At 43.7% G+C, this 18896-nt stretch overlaps 22 non-coding genes across 22 annotated transcripts; all 22 read left to right on the forward strand.

The window, feature by feature from the left end:
• Window positions 1–907: 907 nt before the first annotated feature.
• On the forward strand, window positions 908–980 carry trnav-aac (transfer RNA valine (anticodon AAC)). Its single transcript has one exon. It is a non-coding gene; the product is annotated as a tRNA-Val (tRNA).
• Window positions 981–1202: 222 nt separating this feature from the next.
• On the forward strand, window positions 1203–1275 carry trnav-cac (transfer RNA valine (anticodon CAC)). The gene has a single exon. It is a non-coding gene; the product is annotated as a tRNA-Val (tRNA).
• A 1049-nt stretch (window positions 1276–2324) lies between these two features.
• Window positions 2325–2397, forward strand: trnav-aac (transfer RNA valine (anticodon AAC)). Its single transcript has one exon. It is a non-coding gene; the product is annotated as a tRNA-Val (tRNA).
• A 214-nt stretch (window positions 2398–2611) lies between these two features.
• trnav-aac (transfer RNA valine (anticodon AAC)) lies at window positions 2612–2684 on the forward strand. The gene has a single exon. It is a non-coding gene; the product is annotated as a tRNA-Val (tRNA).
• Window positions 2685–3716: 1032 nt separating this feature from the next.
• trnav-aac (transfer RNA valine (anticodon AAC)) lies at window positions 3717–3789 on the forward strand. The gene has a single exon. It is a non-coding gene; the product is annotated as a tRNA-Val (tRNA).
• A 222-nt stretch (window positions 3790–4011) lies between these two features.
• On the forward strand, window positions 4012–4084 carry trnav-cac (transfer RNA valine (anticodon CAC)). Its single transcript has one exon. It is a non-coding gene; the product is annotated as a tRNA-Val (tRNA).
• Window positions 4085–5106: 1022 nt separating this feature from the next.
• Window positions 5107–5179, forward strand: trnav-aac (transfer RNA valine (anticodon AAC)). The gene has a single exon. It is a non-coding gene; the product is annotated as a tRNA-Val (tRNA).
• A 222-nt stretch (window positions 5180–5401) lies between these two features.
• Window positions 5402–5474, forward strand: trnav-cac (transfer RNA valine (anticodon CAC)). Its single transcript has one exon. It is a non-coding gene; the product is annotated as a tRNA-Val (tRNA).
• A 987-nt stretch (window positions 5475–6461) lies between these two features.
• trnav-aac (transfer RNA valine (anticodon AAC)) lies at window positions 6462–6534 on the forward strand. The gene has a single exon. It is a non-coding gene; the product is annotated as a tRNA-Val (tRNA).
• Window positions 6535–6756: 222 nt separating this feature from the next.
• trnav-cac (transfer RNA valine (anticodon CAC)) lies at window positions 6757–6829 on the forward strand. Its single transcript has one exon. It is a non-coding gene; the product is annotated as a tRNA-Val (tRNA).
• A 4205-nt stretch (window positions 6830–11034) lies between these two features.
• trnav-aac (transfer RNA valine (anticodon AAC)) lies at window positions 11035–11107 on the forward strand. Its single transcript has one exon. It is a non-coding gene; the product is annotated as a tRNA-Val (tRNA).
• Window positions 11108–11329: 222 nt separating this feature from the next.
• Window positions 11330–11402, forward strand: trnav-cac (transfer RNA valine (anticodon CAC)). The gene has a single exon. It is a non-coding gene; the product is annotated as a tRNA-Val (tRNA).
• A 1059-nt stretch (window positions 11403–12461) lies between these two features.
• Window positions 12462–12534, forward strand: trnav-aac (transfer RNA valine (anticodon AAC)). The gene has a single exon. It is a non-coding gene; the product is annotated as a tRNA-Val (tRNA).
• A 214-nt stretch (window positions 12535–12748) lies between these two features.
• On the forward strand, window positions 12749–12821 carry trnav-cac (transfer RNA valine (anticodon CAC)). Its single transcript has one exon. It is a non-coding gene; the product is annotated as a tRNA-Val (tRNA).
• Window positions 12822–13848: 1027 nt separating this feature from the next.
• Window positions 13849–13921, forward strand: trnav-aac (transfer RNA valine (anticodon AAC)). The gene has a single exon. It is a non-coding gene; the product is annotated as a tRNA-Val (tRNA).
• Window positions 13922–14143: 222 nt separating this feature from the next.
• Window positions 14144–14216, forward strand: trnav-cac (transfer RNA valine (anticodon CAC)). The gene has a single exon. It is a non-coding gene; the product is annotated as a tRNA-Val (tRNA).
• A 1032-nt stretch (window positions 14217–15248) lies between these two features.
• Window positions 15249–15321, forward strand: trnav-aac (transfer RNA valine (anticodon AAC)). The gene has a single exon. It is a non-coding gene; the product is annotated as a tRNA-Val (tRNA).
• Window positions 15322–15543: 222 nt separating this feature from the next.
• On the forward strand, window positions 15544–15616 carry trnav-cac (transfer RNA valine (anticodon CAC)). Its single transcript has one exon. It is a non-coding gene; the product is annotated as a tRNA-Val (tRNA).
• Window positions 15617–16638: 1022 nt separating this feature from the next.
• Window positions 16639–16711, forward strand: trnav-aac (transfer RNA valine (anticodon AAC)). Its single transcript has one exon. It is a non-coding gene; the product is annotated as a tRNA-Val (tRNA).
• A 222-nt stretch (window positions 16712–16933) lies between these two features.
• Window positions 16934–17006, forward strand: trnav-cac (transfer RNA valine (anticodon CAC)). The gene has a single exon. It is a non-coding gene; the product is annotated as a tRNA-Val (tRNA).
• Window positions 17007–18028: 1022 nt separating this feature from the next.
• On the forward strand, window positions 18029–18101 carry trnav-aac (transfer RNA valine (anticodon AAC)). The gene has a single exon. It is a non-coding gene; the product is annotated as a tRNA-Val (tRNA).
• Window positions 18102–18323: 222 nt separating this feature from the next.
• trnav-cac (transfer RNA valine (anticodon CAC)) lies at window positions 18324–18396 on the forward strand. The gene has a single exon. It is a non-coding gene; the product is annotated as a tRNA-Val (tRNA).
• Window positions 18397–18896: the final 500 nt, after the last annotated feature.

Below are 18896 nucleotides of genomic sequence, written 5' to 3' on the forward strand. Positions count from 1 at the left end.
AAAAAACAAAAGATTACGCCAGGGTTGTCGCTGAATAAAGGCTGTGTGTCTTTGACAGAGCGGACGATTAAGTCAAGTCAAGTCAAGTCAAGTCAAGTGGCTTTTATTGTAATTTCTACTATACACAGTGGTACACAGTACACAGTAGAAACGAGATAACGTTCCTCCAGAACCAAGGTGCTACAAAACAACACAAACTATGTAAAGTGCATCGAGTTCAACCTAGTGTAAACAGTGCAGATGAAAAACAGTACAGACAGACAGTGTAGACGGACAACACAAAATAACACAGGACAGGACAAAAAACCTAAGATAGTGCCGACCAGTAAACCTATTGTATACTATTTTACAGTACAGTACAGTCAAGTGTGCCAAAGGTACAAAAAAAGCAGCATGTAAACAGTATAGTGCATTTGAATGTCTGGCATGTATACAGTGCAATTGCAGTGGAATGATTACTGGCTAAAGTTGCAATAGTCGTCGTTCAATTTCAGTTTTGACTATCTGTTGAGGAGTCCCTTTCCTGCATTGCATTCCCTATTCTTGGTGCACGCGATATGGCAAACAGCATGTCGAAAAAGGGTTATGCGAGACTACTGAAGAAAGTTAAGAACCAATTTCTAAACAGCCTTTGTTTGGACAAGCCGACCACGACCACGATAAATAGCTGCACTTGCAGCAGCAGCCCTAGGATGTCAATTACAAGAGCTTCAATCTCCTCTCCACACTGCACTGGCATAGCGTTGGACCGATCAGCCTCAACATATGAGCATATGGTCCCCATTAAGATGAGAAAGTACATATTGTGCACTAGGAGGTTTGAAAGCCCCTTAGAGTCGACCTTGCATGATGATGTGTCGCTTTGTGGTTAGATGCTACCCTCTGGAATTGACACCCTACGTGGCCAGTTTCTGTAGTGTAGTGGTTATCACATTCGCCTAACACGCGAAAGGTCCCTGGTTCGAAACCAGGCAGAAACACTGTACCTGTCTATTATTATCTGCACAGTCAGCCTGGTTGGAGTGTCTTGTAAAAGGGGTTGTCTCAGTTCTAACAATGAGAAAGGCAACACTTTTGGTTTTAGTACTACAAAGTTCCATAAAGATCTTCTCATCCCAAAGCCCCTTAGGAGTAATCTTCCGTGACTGTTTTATTCACTTTGCTGGGAAGCTACGCTCTGAAGAAGTTTGTCAAAGTGGCCGGTTTCTGTGGTGTAGCGGTTATCACATTAGCCTCACACGCGAAAGGTCCCCGGTTCGAAACCAGGCAGAAACACTATTGTTGTTATTTTAAGATGACATGCACACTCAAGCTGTGTCAGTGGGTTGACTAAGTTCTTACGAATGCTTGCTCAGTAAAACAACCTGAAATCACAGAATGGCACAAATAGACAAAAGAGACAAAAAAACAAAAGATTACGCCAGGGTAGTCGCTGAATAAAGGCTGTGTGTCTTTGACAGAGCGGACGATTAAGTCAAGTCAAGTCAAGTGGCTTTTATTGTCATTTCTACTATACACAGTGGTACACAGTACACAGTAGAAACGAGATAACCTTCCTCCAGAACCAAGGTGCTACAAAACAACACAAGCTATGTAAAGTGCATCGAGTTTAACCTAGTGCAAACAGTGCAGATGAAAAACAGTAATGACAGACAGTGTAGATGGACAACACAAAATAACACAGGACAGGACACAAAACCTAAGACAGTGCCGACCAGTAAACCTATTGTATACTATTTTACAGTACAGTACAGTCAAGTGTGCCAAAGGTGCAAAAAAAGCAGCATGTAAACAGTATACTGCATTTGAATGTCCGGCATGTATAAAGTGCAATTGCAGTGGAATGATTACTGGCTAAAGTTGCAATAGTCGTCGTTCAATTTCAGTGTTGACTATCTGTTGAGGAGTCCCTTTCCTGCATTGCATGCCCTATTCTTGGTGCACGCGATATGGCAAACAGCATGTCGAAAAAGGGTTATGCGAGACTACTGAAGAAAGTTAAGAAACAATTTCTAAACAGCCTTAGTTTGGACAAGCCGACCACATACTATTAATCGAAATTGAGACTTTCTCCCATGATAAATAGCTGCGCTTGCAGAAGCAGCCCTAGGATGTCAATTACAAGAGCTTCAATCTCCTCTCCACACTGCACTGGCATAGCGTTGGACCGATCAGCCTCTACATATGAGCATGGTCCCCATTAAGCTGAGAAAGTACCTAATGTGCACTAGGAGGTTTGAAAGCCCCTTAGAGTCGACCTTGCATGATGATGTGTCGCTTTGTGGTTAGATGCTACCCTCTGGAATTGACACCCTACGTGGCCAGTTTCTGTAGTGTAGTGGTTATAACATTCGCCTAACACGCGAAAGGTCCCTGGTTCGAAACCAGGTAGAAACACTGTTGCTGTCAGTGCACAGTCAGCCTGGTTGGAGTGTCTTGTAAAAGGGGTTGTCTCAGTTCTAACAATGAGAAAGGCAACACTTTTGGTTTTAGTACTACAAAGTTCCATAAAGATCTTCTCATCCCAAAGCCCCTTAGGAGTAATCTTCCGTGACTGTTTTATTCACTTTGCTGGGAAGCTACGCTCTGAAGAAGTTTGTCAAAGTGGCCGGTTTCTGTGGTGTAGTGGTTATCACATTCGCCTAACACGCGAAAGGTCCCTGGTTCGAAACCAGGCAGAAACACTATTGTTGTTATTTTAAGATGACATGCACACTCAAGCTGTGTCAGTGGGTTGACTAAGTTCTTACGAATGCTTGCTCAGTAAAACAACCTGAAATCACAGAATGGCACAAATAGACAAAAGAGACAAAAAAACAAAAGATTACGCCAGGGTTGTCGCTGAATAAAGGCTGTGTGTCTTTGACAGAGCGGACGATTAAGTCAAGTCAAGTCAAGTCAAGTCAAGTGGCTTTTATTGTAATTTCTACTATACACAGTGGTACACAGTACACAGTAGAAACGAGATAACGTTCCTCCAGAACCAAGGTGCTACAAAACAACACAAACTATGTAAAGTGCATCGAGTTCAACCTAGTGTAAACAGTGCAGATGAAAAACAGTACAGACAGACAGTGTAGACGGACAACACAAAATAACACAGGACAGGACAAAAAACCTAAGATAGTGCCGACCAGTAAACCTATTGTATACTATTTTACAGTACAGTACAGTCAAGTGTGCCAAAGGTACAAAAAAAGCAGCATGTAAACAGTATAGTGCATTTGAATGTCCGGCATGTATACAGTTCAATTGCAGTGGAATGATTACTGGCTAAAGTTGCAATAGTCGTCGTTCAATTTCAGTGTTGACTATCTGTTGAGGAGTCCCTTTCCTGCATTGCATTCCCTATTCTTGGTGCACGCGATATGGCAAACAGCATGTCGAAAAAGGGTTATGCGAGACTACTGAAGAAAGTTAAGAACGAATTTCTAAACAGACTTTGTTTGGACAAGCCGACCACGACCACGATAAATAGCTGCACTTGCAGCAGCAGCCCTAGGATGTCAATTACAAGAGCTTCAATCTCCTCTCCACACTGCACTGGCATAGCGTTGGACCGATCAGCCTCTACATATGAGCATGGTCCCCATTAAGCTGAGAAAGTACCTATTGTGCACTAGGAGGTTTGAAAGCCCCTTAGAGTCGACCTTGCATGATGATGTGTCGCTTTGTGGTTAGATGCTACCCTCTGAAAGTGCCACCTTACATGGCCAGTTTCTGTAGTGTAGTGGTTATCACATTCGCCTAACACGCGAAAGGTCCCTGGTTCGAAACCAGGCAGAAACACTGTTGCTGTCCATTATTATCTGCACAGTCAGCCTGGTTGGAGTGTCTTGTAAAAGGGGTTGTCTCAGTTCTAACAATGAGAAAGGCAACACTTTTGGTTTTAGTACTACAAAGTTCCATAAAGATCTTGTCATCCCAAAGCCCCTTAGGAGTAATCTTCCGCGACTGTTTTATTCACTTTGCTGGGAAGCTACGCTCTGAAGAAGTTTGTCAAAGTGGCCGGTTTCTGTGGTGTAGCGGTTATCACGTTCGCCTCACACGCGAAAGGTCCCTGGTTCGAAACCAGGCAGAAACACTATTGTTGTTATTTTAAGATGACATGCACACTCAAGCTGTGTCAGTGGGTTGACTAAGTTCTTACGAATGCTTGCTCAGTAAAACAACCTGAAATCACAGAATGGCACAAATAGACAAAAGAGACAAAAAAACAAAAGATTACGCCAGGGTAGTCGCTGAATAAAGGCTGTCTGTCTATGACAGAGCGGACGATTAAGTCAAGTCAAGTCAAGTGGCTTTTATTGTCATTTCTACTATACACAGTGGTACACAGTACACAGTAGAAACAAGATAACGTTCCTCCAGAACCAAGGTGCTACAAAACAACACAAACTATGTAAAGTGCATCGAGTTCAACCTAGTGTAAACAGTGCAAATGAAAAACAGTACAGACAGACAGTGTAGATGGACAACACAAAATAACACAGGACAGGACACAAAACCTAAGACAGTGCCGACCAGTAAACCTATTGTGTACTATTTTACAGTACAGTACAGTCAAGTGTGCCAAAGGTACAAAAAAAGCAGCATGTAAACAGTATAGTGCATTTGAATGTCCGGCATGTATACAGTTCAATTGCAGTGGAATGATTACTGGCTAAAGTTGCAATAGTCGTCGTTCAATTTCAGTTTTGACTATCTGTTGAGGAGTCCCTTTCCTGCATTGCATTCCCTATTCTTGGTGCACGCGATATGGCAAACAGCATGTCGAAAAAGGGTTATGCGAGACTACTGAAGAAAGTTAAGAACCAATTTCTAAACAGCCTTTGTTTGGACAAGCCGACCACGACCACGATAAATAGCTGCACTTGCAGCAGCAGCCCTAGGATGTCAATTACAAGAGCTTCAATCTCCTCTCCACACTGCACTGGCATAGCGTTGGACCGATTAGCCTCTACATATGAGCATGGTCCCCATTAAGCTGAGAAAGTACCTATTGTGCACTAGGAGGTTTGAAAGCCCCTTAGAGTCGACCTTGCATGATGATGTGTCGCTTTGTGGTTAGATGCTACCCTCTGAAAGTGCCACCCTACGTGGCCAGTTTCTGTAGTGTAGTGGTTATCACATTCGCCTAACACGCGAAAGGTCCCTGGTTCGAAACCAGGCAGAAACACTGTTGCTTTCCATTATTATCTGCACAGTCAGCCTGGTTGGAGTGTCTTGTAAAAGGGGTTGTCTCAGTTCTAACAATGAGAAAGGCAACACTTTTGGTTTTAGTACTACAAAGTTCCATAAAGATCTTGTCATCCCAAAGCCCCTTAGAAGTAATCTTCCGCGACTGTTTTATTCACTTTGCTGGGAAGCTACGCTCTGAAGAAGTTTGTCAAAGTGGCCGGTTTCTGTGGTGTAGCGGTTATCACGTTCGCCACACACGCGAAAGGTCCCTGGTTCGAAACCAGGCAGAAACACTATTGTTGTTATTTTAAGATGACATGCACACTCAAGCTGTGTCAGTGGGTTGACTAAGTTCTTACGAATGATTGCTCAGTAAAACAACCTGAAATCACAGAATGGCACAAATAGACAAAAGAGACAAAAAAACAAAAGATTACGCCAGGGTAGTCGCTGAATAAAGGCTGTGTGTCTTTGACAGAGCGGACGATTAAGTCAAGTCAATTCAAGTGGCTTTTATTGTCATTTCTATTATACACAGTGGTACACAGTACACAGTAGAAACGACATAACGTTCCTCCAGAACCAAGGTGCTACAAAACAACACAAGCTATGCACTATGTAAAGTGCATCGAGTTCAACCTAGTGCAAACAGTGCAGATGAAAAACAGTAATGACAGACAGTGTAGACGGACAACACAAAATAACACAGGACAGGACAAAAAACCTAAGATAGTGCCGACCAGTAAACCTATTGTATACTATTTTACAGTACAGTACAGTCAAGTGTGCCAAAGGTACAAAAAAAGCAGCATGTAAACAGTATAGTGCATTTGAATGTCCGGCATGTATACAGTGCAATTGCAGTGGAATGATTACTGGCTAAAGTTGCAATAGTCGTCGTTCAATTTCAGTTTTGACTATCTGTTGAAGAGTCCCTTTCCTGCATTACATTCCCTATTCTTGGTGCACGCGATATGGCAAACAGCATGTCGAAAAAGGGTTATGCGAGACTACTGAAGAAAGTTAAGAACCAATTTCTAAACAGCCTTAGTTTGGACAAGCCGACCACATACTAATAATCGAAATAGAGAATTTCTCCCATGATAAATAGCTGCACTTGCAGCAGCAGCCCTAGGATGTCAATTACAAGAGCTTCAATCTCCTCTCCACACTGCACTGGCATAGCGTTGGACCGATCAGCCTCTACATATTAGCATGGTCCCCATTAAGCTGAGAAAGTACCTACTACCTATACAAACCTACAGAAAGTACCTAGGCCAGTTTCTGTAGTGTAGTGGTTATCACATTCGCCTAACACGCGAAAGGTCCCTGGTTCGAAACCAGGCAGAAACACTGTTGCTGTCCATTATTATCTGCACAGTCAGCCTTGTTGGAGTGTCTTGTAAAAGGGGTTGTCTCAGTTCTAACAATGCGAAAGGCAACACTTTCGGTTTTAGTACTACAAAGTTCCATAAAGATCTTGTCATCCCAAAGCCACTTAGAAGTAATCTTCCGCGACTGTTTTATTCACTTTGCTGGGAAGCTACGCTCTGAAGAAGTTTGTCAAAGTGGCCGGTTTCTGTGGTGTAGCGGTTATCACGTTCGCCTCACACGCGAAAGGTCCCTGGTTCGAAACCAGGCAGAAACACTCTTGTTGTTATTTTAAGATGACATGCACACTCAAGCTGTGTCAGTGGGTTGACTAAGTTCTTACGAATGCTTGCTCAGTAAAACAACCTGAAATCACAGAATGGCACAAAGAGACAAAAGAGACAAAAAAACAAAAGATTACACCAGGGTAGTCGCTGAATAAAGGCTGTGTGTCTTTGACAGAGCGGACGATTAAGTCAAGTCAAGTCAAGTGGCTTTTATTGTCTTTTCTACTATACACAGTGGTACACAGTACACAGTAGAAATGAGATAACGTTCTTCCAGAACCAAGGTGCTACAAAACAACACAAACTATGTAAAGTGCATCGAGTTCAACCTAGTGTAAACAGTGCAGATGAAAAACAGTACAGACAGACAGTGTAGACGGACAACACAAAATAACACAGGACAGGACAAAAAACCTAAGATAGTGCCGACCAGTAAACCTATTGTATACTATTTTACAGTACAGTACAGTCAAGTGTGCCAAAGGTACAAAAAAAGCAGCATGTAAACAGTATAGTGCATTTGAATGTCCGGCATGTATACAGTGCAATTGCAGTGGAATGATTACTGGCTAAAGTTGCAATAGTCGTCGTTCAATTTCAGTTTTGACTATCTGTTGAGGAGTCCCTTTCCTGCATTGCATTCCCTATTCTTGGTGCACGCGATATGGCAAACAGCATGTCGAAAAAGGGTTATGCGAGACTACTGAAGAAAGTTAAGAAATGTAACCGCAAGGGGGCACAAGCCAGTGTCTTCTTGTGCCAGTCCCAAGTCTGGATAAATGCAAAGGGTTGTGGCAGGAAGGGCATCCGACGTAAAACACATGCCAAATCAAACATGCGAATCGTGACAAAGGCTTCCATACCGGATCGGTCGGGGCCCGGGTTAAGAACGACCGCCACTGGTGCTGTTGACCTACAGGGTACCGGTGGAAATTGGACTACTGTTGGTCGAAGACGAAGAAGAAGAGGAGGAAGGTGTGTTCGTAGGCAGAGAGAGAAGAGGAAAGCTAAGAATGTAGGACTGACAGTAGGGACTTTGAATGTTGGTACTATGACAGGGAAGGCTAGGGAGTTGATCGACATGATGCAGAGAAGGAAGGTGGACATACTGTGTGTCCAGGAGACCAGGTGGAAAGGTAGCAAGGCTAGAAGCTTAGGAGCAGGGTTCAAGTTGTTTTACCATGGGTCAGATAGGAAGAGAAATGGAGTAGGAGTTATATTGAAAGAGGATTTTGTGAGGAATGTTCTAGAGGTGAAAAGAGTATCAGACAGGTTGATGAGCCTGAAGCTGGAAGTTGAAGGGGTGATGTTCAATGTTGTGAGTGGTTATGCCCCACAGGTAGGATGTGAGTTAGAAGAGAAGGAGAAATTCTGGAGTGAGTTAGATGAAGTGATGCAGAGCATCCCCAGAGGTGAGAGAGTTGTCATTGGTGCAGATTTCAATGGGCATGTAGGTGAAGGGAACAGAGGTGATGAGACTGTTATGGGCAGGTTTGGTGTTCAGGACAGGAACGCAGAAGGTCAGATGGTGGTTGACTTTGCAAAGAGAATGGAAATGGCTGTAGTAAACACTTTCTTTCAGAAGAGGCAGGAACATAGGGTGACGTACAAGAGCGGAGGGAGAAGCACTCAGGTAGACTACATCTTATGTAGACGTTGTAATCTGAAAGAGATCAGTGACTGTAAAGCATTGGTAGGGGAGAGTGTAGCCAGACAACACAGGATGGTGGTGTGCAAAATGATGCTGGTGGTGAGGAAGATAAGGAGGACTAAGGCAGAGCAGAGGACGAAGTGGTGGAAGTTGAAAAAGGAAGAATGTCGTTTAGTTTTCAGGGAGGAGCTGAGACAGACTCTGGGTGGTTTGGAGGTGCTTCCAGATGACTGGACTACTACAGCTAATTTGATCAGGGAGACAGGTAGGAGGGTACTCGGTGTGTCATCTGGAAAGAGGAAAGCGGACAAGGAGACTTGGTGGTGGAACGAGGCAGTTCAGGAGTGTATACAGAGAAAGAGGTTAGCTAAGAAGAAGTGGGACACTGAGAGGACTGAAGAGAGTAGACAGGAGTACAGGGAGATACAGCGTAAGGTGAAGATAGAGGTGGCAAAGGCCAAACAAAGAGCATATGAGGACTTGTATGCTAGGTTGGACACTAAAGAGGGAGAGGTGGATTTGTACAGGTTGGCCAGACAAAGAGATAGAGATGGAAAGGATGTGCAGCAGGTTAGGGTGATTAAAGATAAGGATGGAAATGTATTGACAGGTGCCAGTAGTGTGATGGGAAGATGGAAGGAGTACTTTGAAGAGTTGATGAACGAGGAAAATGAAAGGGAACGAAGAGTAGAAGAGGTGACTGTTGTGAAGCAGGAAGTAGCAAAGATTAGTAAGAGTGAAGTGAGGAGGACATTGAAGAGGATGGAGAGTGGAAAGGCAGTTGGTCCTGATGACATACCTGTGGAGGTATGGAAGTGTCTAGGAGAGGTGGCAGTAGAGTTTTTGACTAGTTTGTTTAACAAGATCTTGGAGAGTGAGAGGATGCCAGAGGACTGGAGGAAAAGTGTACTGGTACCAATTTTTAAGAACAAGGGAGATGCGCAGAGCTGTGGCAACTACAGAGGAATAAAGCTGATGAGTCACACAATGAAGTTGTGGGAAAGAGTAGTGGAAGCTCGGCTAAGGGCAGAGGTGAACATTTGTGAGCAGCAATATGGTTTCATGCCTAGAAAGAGTACAACAGATGCAGTATTTGCTTTGAGGACGCTGATGGAGAAGTACAGAGAGGGTCATAGGGAGTTGCATTGTGTCTTCGTAGATTTAGAAAAAGCGTATGACAGGGTGCCGAGAGAGGAGCTGTGGTATTGTATGAGGACGTCTGGAGTGGCAGAGAAGTATGTTAGAGTGGTGCAGGACATGTATGAGAGCTGTAAGACAGTGGTGAGGTGTGCTGTAGGTGTGACAGAGGAGTTCAAGGTGGAGGTGGGTCTGCATCAAGGATCGGCTTTGAGCCCCTTCTTGTTTGCTCTGGTGATGGACAGACTGACAGATGAGGTTAGACAAGAATCTCCCTGGACTATGATGTTTGCAGATGACATTGTTATTTGTAGTGAGAGCAGGGAGCAGGTGGAGGAAAATCTAGAGAAGTGGAGGTCTGCTCTGGAAAACAGAGGAATGAAGCTTAGCCGCAGCAAGACAGAATACATGTGTGTGAATGAGAGGGACCCAGGTGGAACGGTGAGGTTACAGGGAGCAGAGGTGAAGAAGGTGCAGGACTTTAAGTATTTAGGGTCAACGGTTCAGAGCAACGGTGAGTGTGGAAAAGAGGTGAAGAGGCGAGTGCAGGCAGGTTGGAACGGGTGGAGAAAAGTGTCAGGTGTGTTGTGTGATAAAAGAGTATCAGCGAGAATGAAAGGAAAGGTGTTCAAGACGGTGGTGAGACCAGTAATGTTGTTCGGCTTAGAGACTGTTGCACTGAAGAAAAGACAGGAGGCAGAGCTGGAGGTTGCAGAGCTTAAGATGTTGAGGTTCTCTTTGGGAGTGACGAGGATGGACAGGATCAGGAATGAGTACATCAGAGGGACAGCTCATGTTAGATGTTTTGGAGATAAAGTCAGAGAGGCCAGATTGAGGTGGTTTGGACATGTTCAGAGGAGAAACTGTGAATATATCGGTAGAAGGATGCTGAGGTTGGAGCTGCCAGGCAGGAGGTCTAGAGGAAGACCAAAGAGGAGATTTATGGATGTAGTGAGGGAGGACATGAAGTTAGTTGGTGTGAGAGAAGAGGATGCAGAGGACAGAGTTAGATGGAGGCACATGATTCGCTGTGGCGACCCCTGAAAGGGAGCAGCCGAAAGGAAAAGAAGACTGAAGAAAGTTAAGAACCAATTTCTAAACAGCCTTAGTTTGGACAAGCCGAACACATACTATTAATCGAAATAGAGAATTTCTCCCATGATAAATAGCTGCACTTGCAGCAGCAGCCCTAGGATGTCAATTACAAGAGCTTCAATCTCCTCTCCACACTGCACTGGCATAGCGTTGGACCGATCAGCCTCTACATATGAGCATGGTCCCCATTAAGCTGAGAAAGTACTTATTGTGCACTAGGAGGTTTGAAAGCCCCTTAGAGTCGACCTTGCATGATGATGTGTCGCTTTCTGGTTAGATGCTACCCTCTGGAATTGACACCCTACGTGGCCAGTTTCTGTAGTGTAGTGGTTATCACATTCGCCTAACACGCGAAAGGTCCCTGGTTCGAAACCAGGCAGAAACACTGTTGCTGTCTATTATTATCTGCACAGTCAGCCTGGTTGGAGTGTCTTGTAAAAGGGGTTGTCTCAGTTCTAACAATGAGAAAGGCAACACTTTTGGTTTTAGTACTACAAAGTTCCATAAAGATCTTCTCATCCCAAAGCCCCTTAGGAGTAATCTTCCGCGACTGTTTTATTCACTTTGCTGGGAAGCTACGCTCTGAAGAAGTTTGTCAAAGTGGCCGGTTTCTGTGGTGTAGCGGTTATCACGTTCGCCTCACACGCGAAAGGTCCCTGGTTCGAAACCAGGCAGAAACACTCTTGTTGTTATTTTAAGATGACATGCACACTCAAGCTGTGTCAGTGGGTTGACTAAGTTCTTACGAATGCTTGCTCAGTAAAACAACCTGAAATCACAGAATGGCACAAATAGACAAAAGAGACAAAAAAACAAAAGATTACGCCAGGGTAGTCGCTGAATAAAGGCTGTGTGTCTTTGACAGAGCGGACGATTAAGTCAAGTCAAGTCAAGTCAAGTCAAGTGGCTTTTATTGTCATTTCTACTATACACAGTGGTACACAGTACACAGTAGAAACGAGATAACGTTCCTCCAGAACCAAGGTGCTACAAAACAACACAAACTATGTAAAGTGCATCGAGTTCAACCTAGTGTAAACAGTGCAGATGAAAAACAGTACAGACAGACAGTGTAGACGGACAACACAAAATAACACAGGACAGGACAAAAAACCTAAGATAGTGCCGACCAGTAAACCTATTGTATACTATTTTACAGTACAGTACAGTGAAGTGTGCCAAAGGTACAAAAAAAGCAGCATGTAAACAGTATAGTGCATTTGAATGTCCGGCATGTATAAAGTGCAATTGCAGTGGAATGATTACTGGCTAAAGTTGCAATAGTCGTCGTTCAATTTCAGTTTTGACTATCTGTTGAGGAGTCCCTTTCCTGCATTGCATTCCCTATTCTTGGTGCACGCGATATGGCAAACAGCATGTCGAAAAAGGGTTATGCGAGACTACTGAAGAAAGTTAAGAACCAATTTCTAAACAGCCTTAGTTTGGACAAGCCGACCACATACTATTAATCGAAATAGAGAATTTCTCCCATGATAAATAGCTGCACTTGCAGCAGCAGCCCTAGGATGTCAATTACAAGAGCTTCAATCTCCTCTCCACACTGCACTGGCATAGCGTTGGACCGATCAGCCTCTACATATGAGCATGGTCCCCATTAAGCTGAGAAAGTACCTATTGTGCACTAGGAGGTTTGAAAACCTCTTAGAGTCGACCTTGCATGATGATGTGTCGCTTTGTGGTTAGATGCTACCCTCTGGAATTGACACCCTACGTGGCCAGTTTCTGTAGTGTAGTGGTTATCACATTCGCCTAACACGCGAAAGGTCCCTGGTTCGAAACCAGGCAGAAACACTGTTGCTGTCAGTGCACAGTCAGCCTGGTTGGAGTGTCTTGTAAAAGGGGTTGTCTCAGTTCTAACAATGCAAAAGGCAACACTTTTGGTTTTAGTACTACAAAGTTCCATAAAGATCTTGTCATCCCAAAGCCCCCTAGGAGTAATCTTCCGCGACTGTTTTATTCACTTTGCTGGGAAGCTACGCTCTGAAGAAGTTTGTCAAAGTGGCCGGTTTCTGTGGTGTAGCGGTTATCACGTTCGCCTCACAAGCGAAAGGTCCCTGGTTCGAAACCAGGCAGAAACACTATTGTTGTTATTTTAAGATGACATGCACACTCAAGCTGTGTCAGTGGGTTGACTAAGTTCTTACGAATGCTTGCTCAGTAAAACAACCTGAAATCACAGAATGGCACAAATAGACAAAAGAGACAAAAAAACAAAAGATTACGCCAGGGTAGTCGCTGAATAAAGGCTGTGTGTCTTTGACAGAGCGGACGATTAAGTCAAGTCAAGTCAAGTCAAGTGGCTTTTATTGTCATTTCTACTATACACAGTGGTACACAGTACACAGTAGAAACGAGATAACGTTCCTCCAGAACCAAGGTGCTACAAAACAACACAAACTATGTAAAGTGCATCGAGTTCAACCCAGTGTAAACAGTGCAGATGAAAAACAGTATAGACAGACAGTGTAGACGGACAACACAAAATAACACAGGACAGGACAAAAAACCTAAGATAGTGCCGACCAGTAAACCTATTGTATACTATTTTACAGTACAGTACAGTCAAGTGTGCCAAAGGTACAAAAAAAGCAGCATGTAAACAGTATAGTGCATTTGAATGTCTGGCATGTATACAGTGCAATTGCAGTGGAATGATTACTGGCTAAAGTTGCAATAGTCGTCGTTCAATTTCAGTTTTGACTATCTGTTGAGGAGTCCCTTTCCTACATTGCATTCCCTATTCTTGGTGCACGCGATATGGCAAACAGCATGTCGAAAAAGGGTTATGCGAGACTACTGAAGAAAGTTAAGAAGCAATTTCTAAACAGCCTTTGTTTGGACAAGCCGACCACGACCACGATAAATAGCTGCACTTGCAGCAGCAGCCCTAGGATGTCAATTACAAGAGCTTCAATCTCCTCTCCACACTGCACTGGCATAGCGTTGGACCGATCAGCCTCTACATATGAGCATGGTCCCTATTAAGCTGAGAAAGTACCTATTGTGCACTAGGAGGTTTGAAAGCCCCTTAGAGTCGACCTTGCATGATGATGTGTCGCTTTGTGGTTAGATGATACCCTCTGGAATTGACACCCTACGTGGCCAGTTTCTGTAGTGTAGTGGTTATCACATTCGCCTAACACGCGAAAGGTCCCTGGTTCGAAACCAGGCAGAAACACTGTTGCTGTCTATTATTATCTGCACAGTCAGCCTGGTTGGAGTGTCTAGTAAAAGGGGTTGTCTCAGTTCTAACAATGAGAAAGGCAACACTTTTGGTTTTAGTACTACAAAGTTCCATAAAGATATTCTCATCCCAAAGCCCCTTAGGAGTAATCTTCCGCGACTGTTTTATTCACTTTGCTGGGAAGCTACGCTCTGAAGAAGTTTGTCAATGTGGCCGGTTTCTGTGGTGTAGCGGTTATCACGTTCGCCTCACACGCGAAAGGTCCCTGGTTCGAAACCAGGCAGAAACACTCTTGTTGTTATTTTAAGATGACATGCACACTCAAGCTGTGTCAGTGGGTTGACTAAGTTCTTACGAATGCTTGCTCAGTAAAACAACCTGAAATCACAGAATGGCACAAATAGACAAAAGAGACAAAAAAACAAAAGATTACGCCAGGGTAGTCGCTGAATAAAGGCTGTGTGTCTTTGACAGAGCGGACGATTAAGTCAAGTCAAGTCAAGTGAAGTCAAGTGGCTTTTATTGTCATTTCTACTATACACAGTGGTACACAGTACACAGTAGAAACGAGATAACGTTCCTCCAGAACCAAGGTGCTACAAAACAACACAAACTATGTAAAGTGCATCGAGTTCAACCTAGTGTAAACAGTGCAGATGAAAAACAGTATAGACAGACAGTGTAGACGGACAACACAAAATAACACAGGACAGGACAAAAAACCTAAGATAGTGCCGACCAGTAAACCTATTGTATACTATTTTACAGTACAGTACAGTCAAGTGTGCCAAAGGTACAAAAAAAGCAGCATGTAAACAGTATAGTGCATTTGAATGTCCGGCATGTATACAGTTCAATTGCAGTGGAATGATTACTGGCTAAAGTTGCAATAGTCGTCGTTCAATTTCAGTTTTGACTATCTGTTGAGGAGTCCCTTTCCTGCATTGCATTCCCTATTCTTGGTGCACGCGATATGGCAAACAGCATGTCGAAAAAGGGTTATGCGAGACTACTGAAGAAAGTTAAGAACCAATTTCTAAACAGCCTTTGTTTGGACAAGCCGACCACGACCACGATAAATAGCTGCACTTGCAGCAGCAGCCTTAGGATGTCAATTACAAGAGCTTCAATCTCCTCTCCACACTGCACTGGCATAGCGTTGGACCGATCAGCCTCTACATATGAGCATGGTCCCCATTAAGCTGAGAAAGTACCTATTGTGCACTAGGAGGTTTGAAAGCCCCTTAGAGTCGACCTTGCATGATGATGTGTCGCTTTGTGGTTAGATGCTACCCTCTGAAAGTGCCACCCTACGTGGCCAGTTTCTGTAGTGTAGTGGTTATCACATTCGCCTAACACGCGAAAGGTCCCTGGTTCGAAACCAGGCAGAAACACTGTTGCTGTCCATTATTATCTGCACAGTCAGCCTGGTTGGAGTGTCTTGTAAAAGGGGTTGTCTCAGTTCTAACAATGAGAAAGGCAACACTTTTGGTTTTAGTACTACAAAGTTCCATAAAGATCTTCTCATCCCAAAGCCCCTTAGGAGTAATCTTCCGCGACTGTTTTATTCACTTTGCTGGGAAGCTACGCTCTGAAGAAGTTTGTCAAAGTGGCCGGTTTCTGTGGTGTAGCGGTTATCACGTTCGCCTCACACGCGAAAGGTCCCTGGTTCGAAACCAGGCAGAAACACTCTTGTTGTTATTTTAAGATGACATGCACACTCAAGCTGTGTCAGTGGGTTGACTAAGTTCTTACGAATGCTTGCTCAGTAAAACAACCTGAAATCACAGAATGGCACAAATAGACAAAAGAGACAAAAAAACAAAAGATTACGCCAGGGTAGTCGCTGAATAAAGGCTGTGTGTCTTTGACAGAGCGGACGATTAAGTGAAGTCAAGTCAAGTGGCTTTTATTGTCATTTCTACTATACACAGTGGTACACAGTACACAGTAGAAACGAGATAACGTTCCTCCAGAACCAAGGTGCTACAAAACAACACAAACTATGTAAAGTGCATCGAGTTCAACCTAGTGTAAACAGTGCAGATGAAAAACAGTATAGACAGACAGTGTAGACGGACAACACAAAATAACACAGGACAGGACAAAAAACCTAAGATAGTGCCGACCAGTAAACCTATTGTATACTATTTTACAGTACAGTACAGTCAAGTGTGCCAAAGGTACAAAAAAAGCAGCATGTAAACAGTATAGTGCATTTGAATGTCCGGCATGTATACAGTTCAATTGCAGTGGAATGATTACTGGCTAAAGTTGCAATAGTCGTCGTTCAATTTCAGTTTTGACTATCTGTTGAGGAGTCCCTTTCCTGCATTGCATTCCCTATTCTTGGTGCACGCGATATGGCAAACAGCATGTCGAAAAAGGGTTATGCGAGACTACTGAAGAAAGTTAAGAACCAATTTCTAAACAGCCTTTGTTTGGACAAGCCGACCACGACCACGATAAATAGCTGCACTTGCAGCAGCAGCCTTAGGATGTCAATTACAAGAGCTTCAATCTCCTCTCCACACTGCACTGGCATAGCGTTGGACCGATCAGCCTCTACATATGAGCATGGTCCCCATTAAGCTGAGAAAGTACCTATTGTGCACTAGGAGGTTTGAAAGCCCCTTAGAGTCGACCTTGCATGATGATGTGTCGCTTTGTGGTTAGATGCTACCCTCTGAAAGTGCCACCCTACGTGGCCAGTTTCTGTAGTGTAGTGGTTATCACATTCGCCTAACACGCGAAAGGTCCCTGGTTCGAAACCAGGCAGAAACACTGTTGCTGTCCATTATTATCTGCACAGTCAGCCTGGTTGGAGTGTCTTGTAAAAGGGGTTGTCTCAGTTCTAACAATGAGAAAGGCAACACTTTTGGTTTTAGTACTACAAAGTTCCATAAAGATCTTGTCATCCCAAAGCCCCTTAGGAGTAATCTTCCGCGACTGTTTTATTCACTTTGCTGGGAAGCTACGCTCTGAAGAAGTTTGTCAAAGTGGCCGGTTTCTGTGGTGTAGCGGTTATCACGTTCGCCTCACACGCGAAAGGTCCCTGGTTCGAAACCAGGCAGAAACACTCTTGTTGTTATTTTAAGATGACATGCACACTCAAGCTGTGTCAGTGGGTTGACTAAGTTCTTACGAATGCTTGCTCAGTAAAACAACCTGAAATCACAGAATGGCACAAATAGACAAAAGAGACAAAAAAACAAAAGATTACGCCAGGGTAGTCGCTGAATAAAGGCTGTGTGTCTTTGACAGAGCGGACGATAAAGTCAAGTCAAGTCAAGTGGCTTTTATTGTCATTTCTATTATACACAGTGGTACACAGTACACAGTAGAAACGAGATAACGTTCCTCCAGAACCAAGGTGCTACAAAACAACACAAGCTATGTAAAGTGCATCGAGTTCAACCTAGTGCAAACAGTGCAGATGAAAAACAGTAATGACAGACAGTGTAGATGGACAACACAAAATAACACAGGACAGGACACAAAACCTAAGACAGTGCCGACCAGTAAACCTATTGTATACTATTTTACAGTACAGTACAGTCAAGTGTGCCAAAAGTGCAAAAAAAGCAGCATGTAAACAGTATACTGCATTTGAATGTCCGGCATGTATAAAGTGCAATTGCAGTGGAATGATTACTGGCTAAAGTTGCAATAGTCGTCGTTCAATTTCAGTGTTGACTATCTGTTGAGGAGTCCCTTTCCTGCATTGCATGCCCTATTCTTGGTGCACGCGATATGGCAAACAGCATGTCGAAAAAGGGTTATGCGAGACTACTGAAGAAAGTTAAGAACCAATTTCTAAACAGCCTTTGTTTGGACAAGCCGACCACGACCACGATAAATAGCTGCACTTGCACCAGCAGCCCTAGGATGTCAATTACAAGAGCTTCAATCTCCTCTCCACACTGCACTGGCATAGCGTTGGACCGATCAGCCTCTACATATGAGCATGGTCCCCATTAAGCTGAGAAAGTACCTATTGTGCACTAGGAGGTTTGAAAGCCCCTTAGAGTCGACCTTGCATGATGATGTGTCGCTTTGTGGTTAGATGCTACCCTCTGGAATTGACACCCTACGTGGCCAGTTTCTGTAGTGTAGTGGTTATCACATTCGCCTAACACGTGAAAGGTCCCTGGTTCGAAACCAGGCAGAAACACTGTTGCTGTCTATTATTATCTGCACAGTCAGCCTGGTTGGAGTGTCTTGTAAAAGGGGTTGTCTCAATTCTAACAATGAGAAAGGCAACACTTTTGGTTTTAGTACTACAAAGTTCCATAAAGATCTTCTCATCCCAAAGCCCCTTAGGAGTAATCTTCCGTGACTGTTTTATTCACTTTGTTGGGAAGCTACGCTCTGAAGAAGTTTGTCAAAGTGGCCGGTTTCTGTGGTGTAGCGGTTATCACGTTTGCCTCACACGCGAAAGGTCCCTGGTTCGAAACCAGGCAGAAACACTCTTGTTGTTATTTTAAGATGACATGCACACTCAAGCTGTGTCAGTGGGTTGACTAAGTTCTTACGAATGCTTGCTCAGTAAAACAACCTGAAATCACAGAATGGCACAAATAGACAAAAGAGACAAAAAAACAAAAGATTACGCCAGGGTAGTCGCTGAATAAAGGCTGTGTGTCTTTGACAGAGCGGACGATGAAGTCAAGTCAAGTCAAGTGGCTTTTATTGTCATTTCTACTATACACAGTGGTACACAGTACACAGTAGAAACGAGATAACGTTCCTCCAGAACCAAGGTGCTACAAAAAAACACAAGCTATGTAAAGTGCATTGAGTTCAACCTAGTGTAAACAGTGCAGATGAAAAACAGTAATGACAGACAGTGTAGATGGACAACACAAAATAACACAGGACAGGACACAAAACCTGAGACAGTGCCGACCAGTAAACCTATTGTGTACTATTTTACAGTACAGTACAGTCAAGTGTGCCAAAGGTGCAA

This window comes from Channa argus, unplaced genomic scaffold (genome assembly GCF_033026475.1).
Source record: "Channa argus isolate prfri unplaced genomic scaffold, Channa argus male v1.0 Contig190, whole genome shotgun sequence".
In the NCBI taxonomy this organism is placed as follows: Eukaryota; Metazoa; Chordata; class Actinopteri; order Anabantiformes; family Channidae; genus Channa; species Channa argus.